General features: G+C 30.1%; 1 protein-coding gene across 1 annotated transcript in view; it reads right to left on the reverse strand.

The window, feature by feature from the left end:
- Positions 1-3,081, reverse strand: part of LOC106459516 (neural-cadherin-like) — a 115,986-nt gene extending 112,905 nt beyond the window's left edge. The window contains exons 1-2 of the mRNA XM_022386277.1: positions 2,960-3,081; positions 1,266-1,604 (exon numbers count right to left, since the gene is read on the reverse strand). The gene's annotated coding sequence lies outside the window, so the exon portion shown is untranslated. The remainder of the gene's footprint in view (positions 1-1,265; positions 1,605-2,959) is intronic.
- Positions 3,082-6,920: the final 3,839 nt, after the last annotated feature.

Genomic DNA, 6,920 nt, shown 5'->3' on the forward strand with positions numbered 1-6,920 from the left:
CTGAGACTAAACAGTTCACACTATTATGAAATTGAATAAATTCATCATTAAAACATTGTTAAAGTATAATTTGAATTCTCTAACACTTGTTATGTAAATATTTAAGGGTCCAAAACTCCACTTGCTTATTTCTCATTATATATATATATATATCTATACACACACACACACACACACACACACTGTGTATATAACCGTGAAATAACTTAAGTCCTGACCTTAAGAAAATTTGGGCAGAATATCCCCATAGGCGCTTGCCTGCTCGAAATTCCCCCTATCAAATGTCACAGTGAAAATCTGAAACATAATCACATAAGATACTACGGAGAGTTCTTAGTTCATTTGATCTATTATCGCTTCGGTAAACACCTTTGAATAGATAAGGCTCTTCAATTGTCTCGCTCAATAGAAAGGAACACAAAAGAATGACCGAGTTTTCTAAAGCACGTTTTTGAGATAAAAAGCTCGTTCACATGACATGAAGTTTGCATTATAAGCATACAAGGTCTCGTACACGCCAGCAAGCATTGCGAGACTACAAAATGGCAGCGCCCTGTCGCCGAATGTAAACAAACCGCGCGATTGCATAAATGCTTATCTATGGCATGGAACACCAAAATCCAATAAATAATTAAAAAAATGTGTTTCTCTGGAAGAAAACCAGAGGTTTCAGGATTTTTTAGAAATATCCGGATTTCCGGATATATCCGGAAGACTTTCATTATTATTATTATACATTACAGTTAACCTTATGATCAACTGATCACAATCTAAAATGCAGATTTAATTTTAAACCTGCATTTTATGTTAGGAGTAGATACAAGCTTTAAATGAAACTGAGGTTATAAGTGTTTAAAAAGAAAAAAAAGAATGTTCTATAGAAAACTATGCTATCAAATGTGATAACATAAGCAACTGTGGGTTAAAATTCTAATAGATACCTCAAAACTTCACCCTCACATTAAAAAAACTGATAGTTTCAAACATTATTTTACAGTAATTTGCCAGCTGTGCTACTATACGATATTAAGCATCATAATTATATAAGATCAAACAATTACTATATTCAATATTTTCATACCCTTTCTTCATATACTCAGCATTTAGTAAAGATTAGTATTTATTAAAATAAATGTAGAAATGTCACAAAGTGTAATATGTCTAGAATAGGAAAACAAAAATTCACAATATTTCTTTACATGTGATAATGATGTTGCAGAAAAAATAATTACACCTTTACTCTATTAACTGAACAATATTCTTACATCTAGAGCTTTCCTAAGGCTAATCCAACCAGATTCTGGATTGATAGCAAAGTAGTCAAGGTCTGTAGGGTCATAAGGGGCTGTAAGGTTATAGACAATGGCTCCATTGTTATCGGCATCTTCATCTGATGCAGAAACTCTCAAGATGTTAGTGCCAATGGCTGTGTCTTGTTTCACATTCTCTCTATATTCTTGTCTGTCAAAAAGGGGAGGGTTATCGTTGATGTCCGTAATTTCGACTTTGAATGAACAAACACCTTCTAACGGAGGATTTCCTCTGTCCGTAGCTTTGACCGTCACACTGACAAAACGTCCATCATCACCTTCTCTGTCGAACACCTGAAAAATAAGGAATAAAAAGGAGAAGCTTATAGAACTGCTTCAATATGAAGATTTGTCAATAAACTGATGTCTGATCACAAAAAATTGTCTGCATATACAAAACCATGTTGTATGTTAAGACCAAAACTACTCAAATTTACATTATCTGTTTTTTTTTATATATACAGCTCAACTTTAAAACATAAGTATGAGAGCTTTGAGTTTTTCTATATTGAAAAGTGAAACAACCATACACACATAACAGAAAACATACTCTGCATTTATTTTACCCTAATTTTCGGTATTATTTGTGCAACAAAAACTCCAGAAAGGTAAAAAAAAATGAAATGTTAAGCAACTACAAAAACGTGTATATTCTGGATGCAGGTTGTATATGTTCTTACTATAGAACTTTGTATTATCTTTCTTACACATGTGCATAAGTATGCCTTGAAACCATAATGCTGAATAAAAGTCAGAAAGCTGGATGAAAGTATCTGTTTATAAGCAAGTTACAAAATTGATAAGTATTCTTTAAGTAATTGAGTGAAAAATTAATTAAGGATCAAGCATGATGTCTACTGTATCACCTTAAAACATGGTTATAAGTAACTTATAGCATTTTGTGAAATTATAAAAAAAAATCATCACTTACTTTACCCAAAATGTGAGGTCCCCTCTAATGAATAACTCCAATCTCAGGAATATTCTCATGGCATTAGTTTCAACAAAAATAGCAAATTTTTTGACATGTGGTGTCTAGTGTATACTTAAGAAATTATTAAAAATACAATGTGAATACCATATATGGGCATTCAGAAAAAAATAAAATTATATTTCATATGGGTATATCTCATCAGATTACAACCGACAAATATACACCAATATCAATTTCTCAACATAGTCTGCAAAATATGTTTACCTACATTTTACAATCCCAACTCAATACAGCTACTTTAAAAGTGTAAGTTGTCTGTGAGTGTTGACTATGCTGACCATCCTTGAGAGGACCAAAAAATATGAAAGTGAAATGGCATGAGGTCAAAACTATGACCAAGATGGAAAATGTGTTTAACCAAACTTCTTAAATATAGTTAGCAAGCAATAAACAATAAGGAAGCTGTAATTATCATAAAGCATATATTCTAGTGGTTCCGATTCATAATGAACTATCAATGTGATCACTCTTCAGTCACGACTTACTCACATCCAGAAAATGGGAAAGGAAACCATTTATTTTTGTACTTTAAATTTTACTTAAAAGTTTGGATTAAAACAAAAGCATTCATCTAAAATGTGTATATCAGGTGTTGAAAACCACTGTACCACTTTTACAAACAACACTAAATTTTCAATCATACACATTTTCTTACTTTGTTAGTACGAACTTCTCCAGTGATTTCATCAACAATGAATTTTGTCCCCTTCTGATTTGGCTGCTGTACTATGGTATAGCGCACTTGACCATTATGGCCTTTGTCTTGGTCTGTCGCTTTGACCTATAAACAAACTACTAATCAAACCTCAATTTCTAGGATAACTAATAAATAAATAAACAAACTCTTTGCTTATCAGAAACAGCATAAACCTTGTAGTAAAAACATAAAATAAAAAAAGCTTGCCCAAAGGTTATTCAGGCCATTAGAATTTTATTACATTCTTGATCACAATAATGCTTACATGTGTATTTTGTTAATAAATTTACATTTTAAGTTAACAATCCATATGTTGAAAACAAGAATCATTTATATTTTTAAAGTAAGATAGCTAGACGGTTCATAGATAGTTTCAAACACTGACCACAAAGGGTTCCTTTAGTGTTTAAAGTTCTAATATCATATGTAGATACACCACACTTTGTGTTTTATACTTTAAATAATGATACATGTGAAAGGATTATTGAACAACGTTTAGATAATCTTTCAAAGTATGGATAGGAAATTCAACGGAAAATTCCCTTCATACTTTTGTCCATCAATTTCTCATTTTTGTAGACAAGGTTACTAGCAATTAAAAAATAAATGCATGTATATGATGGAACAAAATTATACAAGACTACTCATCATATACATTTACAAATTTCTAAAAATACTGTAATGTTTGTAATTTCTACAAGGCAACTATTAAGAGAAAGAGGAAGAAGTAATTCTATTTTTTAAGTATCCAACAGTCACACTTTTTTTTTTTTTTTTACAAACTTGCCCAAGTCAAATTTGGGTAAAAACTCAATATTTCTATAATAGCAAAGGACATGAAAAAAGTCAAGGATATATAAATTAAACTGAATTTCTGGTACAATATGATTTGTTTGCTTTTTTCTTTATTAGAAGTTTTCTAAATTACTCAATTAGAATTAAGTTATCTAAGTCTGCAATTTAACTTTCAGCAAAAGAATAAGAGTAATAAAGCAGAAAAACAAAACAAAATAAACATAGAAGAACCAGTTGTTGGCAACACTTGAGTTTCGCTATTACCTTCCATATAAGCAAACAAGGAAATTTCAATTTGCTAATATAAATAGCATCTCAGGTTAATTTGAGCTGACCCTGTTCATATTCAGTTGACCCCTTTTATGAGTTTAGCAACTTAACTTCTGTGCATTAATACAACAGGATCAAAACTGCTGTAGCCTTTAAAGCTTAGGACATGCTATACATAATAATATGTAAGAAAGCTCAAATGCATATATGTACTGTAGGTAACGTAAGAATTAGTTAATTCTCCATGCTTCACAAATTTAATATTGTTAATAAATGTTTAAATACATTTAACTTTTATTGTTGTTGTGTTTTTACAACAAATAAGTTACAGATCTCAACTACTATGCAATATATAGTGTATAAGCAACTTTGCATTACCAAAAATAAAAGCAAGCATTTTCAATTTCATATGGTCACCTCTCAAAGTTAACAAACAATTTATAAGACTTTTGTCAGACAAATCAAAGTTACTACTTCAAACATTATCTAATATTACAATTAGAAAGTGGAGATGTAAAAGGTAAAACTTATAACAACAAATTTTTTGGTGACTATATAAATAAAAAAGACCCCTATACTATTTAGAAGCTACATTCAAATTATATAATATTATTGGTACTACCAAGTCAAAAGTATATTACATATGAACAAGGAGGTAACAGATACACATGCTTTCTTGTTTGGGAAGGGTTATAGTAACTTAAATACTAAATAATACAAAGCATATATAATTTCTGAAATGATTTTAACAATGAAATACCCGGTGGAACCAAAATTCACATCTGTGATAGATTCATTATTCATTAATAAAAAGTTGTTAAATTAACAATAAGTTTAAACTTTGCAACTTAAGTATTGAACAATTAGGTTCTTAAATAGATCTTATATAGGAGATAGCTAAATATAATTGCAAAAAAAACATTATTAAACCATGTTTATAGATGCAACTCTCCATGTAGAGTTTATGCATATTAGTTCTGCATACTAATGCTTGGAATGTATTTTGATTTGTATGGAAGTAATTTTTAATTCTTACTACCTCCCCCATTAATGAACTCGATACATGTAGTTTTTTGATTATTTTTGTCAGTGCTACAACAAACAGTCCAATGTACATGTATGTGGAGCTTTCCATAACACTTAACTATTTCTTTTATTGGCTAAACCTTTATGTTTACTCAAATACCAAATAATGAGCTAAAGGTACAAGCCATACATACATACACACACACACAAAAGAATAATAATCTATAATCATAACAGTTTGTGGCTCTCAAGATTTAAATTTACCCTTACATTAGCCAAATTAATTGTTTGTTAAAATTTTCTGGCAAAACTTTTGCACTCAAAAAATCTAAATAAGAATGACTATGTCTTATGGAAAGTGAAAGAATGTGTTTGTGTCAAAATTTTGAGAATAAGATAACACACTGAAATAACAACCTTATCAGGTCTATAGTAAAACTGCAGTTGAATTCCATAGTTTACATTTAGTTTTGAAAGTAAATTATTTTCCTTAGAGACATTTTAATAACACAAACTATAGTATCACATAAGCCATCTCAATATTTTTTCAATCATGATAAAATAATTTGTAACTAAAACAGTTAAAAGATTTTTCCAATTTCTAAAGACATTTAATTAATAATTAAAATCACGATGATTGGCCAAAGAAATGTGTTATGGGCTTAAGTTGAAAGGTCACGGGTCAAAGTAGGAAGTGGGTATAGCTCAAGAAATGGCTCTTCATATCAGTCTTATTGTGGCTATTGAAGTAGTAACTTCAGCTGAGTTTAGGTAGTATTGCAATAGTGGTGGACATTTTTATTTTATTGCATTCATCCATAGAGTGCTAGCACACTGTCTGAGATATACAAGACATTTGTGTGCCCTCCACTCATAGCTTGTGTATGTTGTGTTATTAAAAATTAAATATTTTTTGTGTAAGGATGTGGCACCATCTACCGAATGTAGTTAATGTTAATTTACATCAAAGACAATAAATGCTCAATAACAGCAATAATGGGGGTGAAGAGGTTGTGAACCCCTTCCCCATTAACATGCCCCTTGTTCCAAACTCTCATCCCACAAAATTTGGTTGATATATATAAATATAATTTTTACTTTGTAAGTATTTATGTAAATTTGCTGAAGACCAAATGGCTTGACTTGAAAATTATATCAATGTTTATATTAGCAAGACAATGAAGTGAAGACTGAAACTTGTGATATTCAAACCAGATGGTACTTGGTTCTGTTTGAACATTGATGGATATCAGTTTTTATTTTTTGAAACTACTTAAAACGGTCATCTGGAATGATTTTCCACTTTCAACATCTTATATTTTGTAAACTCCCAAGTTACAGGAGGAGTAAGTCAAACTTGGTTAACAAATGTACCACTATATTCATAATGTAAGTAAAAAAGGCTTCTTACACCTTAATAACATATATGTAAAAATACTTTATAAATGTATATAAATAAATAAATAAATGCTTAGCTTTTCTAGTTAACCTTGTAAAGAATACAGGGTGTCCCAAAAAAATGTATACATACTTTAAATGCTTATAAATACAATGTTTATTAAGATATATCTAAGTTTTATAATTCAAGTTAAAGAAGACAAGTGTAGAATCTTTTAAAGTCCCATAACTCACTTAAACTTTCTTTTTTTACTAGGTGCAACTGATTTGAAGTAATGGCAGAAGCAAGACTAAGCTTTGAGAAAAGGAAATTTATCCTAAAGTGTTACTGGAAGTGAGGGAACGTTTTTTTTTTGTTTTTTTTTTTGTTATGGAGATACCTCAAAGATAAGGATTATAGCACAAAACCTGCAACAATCAACGAGGTGAA

The sequence above is a fragment of the Limulus polyphemus genome, unplaced genomic scaffold, assembly GCF_000517525.1.
Source record: "Limulus polyphemus unplaced genomic scaffold, Limulus_polyphemus-2.1.2 Scaffold28, whole genome shotgun sequence".
Lineage (NCBI taxonomy): Eukaryota > Metazoa > Arthropoda > Merostomata > Xiphosura > Limulidae > Limulus > Limulus polyphemus.